Raw genomic sequence first — 3,476 nt, 5'->3', positions numbered from 1 at the left:
GTCTGTTTATCTTGTCCCAAGATACTCTTTCTTAGAGGTTGTTATGTAAAGCAAAGAACTTTTCCACCACTGCTTTCCAGTTAAAAACTGAATTGGTTTCTAGTTACAGCCTCAATCTTAGACTATTAAATGATGTTAACACTCTATTCCTATATAGTTCCTATTTTCCCTAAATGAAATGAAAAACTTAAGACAGAAAGATTAAAAAACAGAATTTAACTTACATTCCATCACATGGAGAAAAACTACACTTTTCCATTTTATAAGGGTTTTCTCTCAATGCAGTAGTTCATCATAGAAAAGAAAAAATATATATAAACAAAATGTGGTAAGCTCACATTTTTGACCGATGAGGTAGAAAATTTTTTTTAAAGAAATGCGTACTATAGGACAATTATTATTTGTAAGATAAAAAGATGAAATCAACTTTATACTGCCTTACAATCCATGAATATCTAATTTATTGTTCAGGATTCTCATTTTGGAAGTTGGGAAATACTTTCAATGAGATGCCAATCTGCAAACAAAAACAAAAATAGTTTTATAAGACAGGAAAATCCTCCTTGTTTGATGATGTACCAAGCTGTAGTATTGAAAGTGATTTCTGTTCATATGAAAAAATCGACAAATTGTTCAAATTATGTTTTCAGTTCTAGGACTTCAAAATATCGATGCTTTTTCACCCTAGATTTACTTCAGGCCATACCACAAACTAGAAAGCACAGAGGTAAATATACATATACATATACATATACATATACATATACATATACATATACATATACATATAAATATACATATACACACACATAACACACACATATATACATGTGTGCACTCATGCACAGGAAAAGAGATCCTTCTTTGTCAATATGCTTCCAAATCCTGAATTTGCTTCCTCCTGGTGAATACTTCTAACATCCTCAAAATAAAGTCACAGATTCCTAGGCTCAACGACCTCAGATCTACTTAGATTCTGAGGGTGAGCCATAATAAGAGTTTAAGTTACTCTGAAATACCCCAACCTTGCATCCACATGAGGACAAATAAAGCTAGCCAGTCATCAAATAATTATTTGCCTTAATCTAGTAATATCTATCTAAAGACCTAAAGAGTCGCCACCACTTTTTGTTTGTTTGTCTTTTGGTAATATATAAATCACCACCTGCCGGATAGGACATAATAGTTACTGTTAAATCATTCTTGAGTACTGGTCCAGCACATCTCTCTCCCTACACACACACATGTCACCAAAGATCCAAAGCCAGAATGGATATCCAGCCTTCAGCATAATAGTCAGCAGTCCCTCCCAAGTGCAAGACCAAAAATATCTTCTGAGCCAAATGGGTATTGCTGACACTAAGATCCCTCTTTATAAGCCTTTTCTGGAGATGTGCATATTAAATGGTTTACAGCAGTATGTTACCTGGATAGGTTAATATAGGACGTTCATCGAATAAGACCATTATCAGTAGGCAGAGAGGAGGGCCCAAGAAAAATGAGCCAGCAGTAAGTTTTAACAGGGAAAATACAGAAAGACAGCTAGAATACATGAGTAGTGAAAGCCAGAATGACAAAACAGAAACTAAATTTGCCTCCTTTACAAATTTATAGGTCAGAGGGTAATATCACAAGATTTAAACTGAAAGCTATGTGTTCCTGAATTAGTAAAACTGTCTTTGTTAAGCTGTTACAACACTTTCCATGTACAGAAATATATGAGAAAATGTAAGTGGTGAAGATTTTATTAAAAGAATGTGAATGTGTAACAAAAGCCAATACCAAACTTTGATAATTCCTGCAATCATAAATTATATGGATAATGAAATACTCTATACCAGAATACCCAGATCTATAAAAGATTAAATGTACATATCCTTTGTACTCAAAAGGATTAAGTACAAAGATAAACATACTTTCTGCAATACCATGTCCTGTTTGAAGACACTAGAAAATTCTACAGCTATCCTTCAAAAGTTCTGAAATAAAAAACCAGTCTACCTTTAACATGAAAACACCTCAAATTGCTAGGAGTGAATCTCTTGTTGACTTTAGACGCTGTAGTTTCTATTCTCCTTGTTAAAGGACACCAGATAAGGCTCTAATAGTGATTAATACATTAACCAAAATGATGCATTGCCAAAATATCTCCAGCACAGACTTTGAAAATCTGGAAGACAGATAGGAAAGGATTAGAAATCCAATTTCCTACATGAAAGTTGAAGGATTGCTTCTTTTTTGTTCTCCTCTGTAGGACTTTTCCACTGCTCTCCTAAATGTGACAATTTACAAATATTCATATCCAGAGGAGCATATTCTCAGAGGGGAGTAAAGACCCCTATTTTAAGACTTGAGAATGTACTTTAATTCTGTAGGCATAGTTTCACCAAATCAGCTAGCAATGATCTTGACCCAATGGATGACTCAGCCTTGTGCGGATTTTTTTTTTTTTAATTTACATTAAATTTCACACTTAAAATCCTACAAAGATAGAAGCTCCAAGCATTCTACTTAGAACAAAGAAAAAGCCTTGGAATAGTCATTTGAAAGGATTTCACCATCTGTATTTAACATATTTTACACTAAAGTACTAGATGGTCTCTAAGGTTCCTTTCCATTTAAATCTTCCTTAATTCTCGTAGTGACTTTACCAGACTCTGCTTGGAACCTTAGCAATTACAAATAGAACATGAATGAGAAAGAAAATTCAGAATTAAAGTTGTCATCATTAAGCCTAATTGAACAGCATAGACAGGAAGATGGCAGTAGAATAAAGCATTCTGAATTAGGGACTGGGAAAATATAATGAGTAGTTCGCAGGCCCATTTGTGAAGCACAACATACAACAAAGTCTGGATGGTGTCTGGGATATACAGTGCACAATTGTCTCTGTTTCTTGAGTGGCAACTTACCTACCCAAACAGGGGTAGACTCTGGCTTCTATTAATGACAAACTACCTAATTAACTACTGGCAGGAAAACATATATCAACTAGAGAATGAATTCTCTAACTGTGAATTCTCCCTTACAGGTAGTTTTCCTACTTTCTATCCCAAAAGGGAATCCATATACTCAATGCCGCAAAATGGTAAGACATCTCACCGGTACATTGTGACTCCGGCACTTCTGTTCCAAACAAAAGCCATCGTTTTGACTAGGGTGGGATTTATTCTCTTCATTCAGTAAAGGGCTGTGGCTGTTTGCAGGGCATCCTGCAGGCTCCTACACTGACCCTCCTCTCAAGTCACATTGTGATATCACTGTGACGGACCCTCGATATTTAATAAGACTTCGTTTGAAAAAGTGATGTTATCGGGAGCCGGGAAAGGAAGCTTGAACGCCCTGCGGAGTGCCTCATCACCATACAGGAGGAGGCAATGCGGGCAGGCACCTCCTCGGCCCCGAGCAAGGGTTAAGCAAGCCTTTCCCCAAGTTTCCTTTCCTTCCACTAAATTAACCTGCCAAGCGCCCCCCCC

The sequence above is a fragment of the Pteropus vampyrus genome, unplaced genomic scaffold, assembly GCF_000151845.1.
Source record: "Pteropus vampyrus isolate Shadow unplaced genomic scaffold, Pvam_2.0 Scaffold11, whole genome shotgun sequence".
NCBI lineage: Eukaryota > Metazoa > Chordata > Mammalia > Chiroptera > Pteropodidae > Pteropus > Pteropus vampyrus.
Note: the sequence above shows the minus strand (reverse complement) of the source record.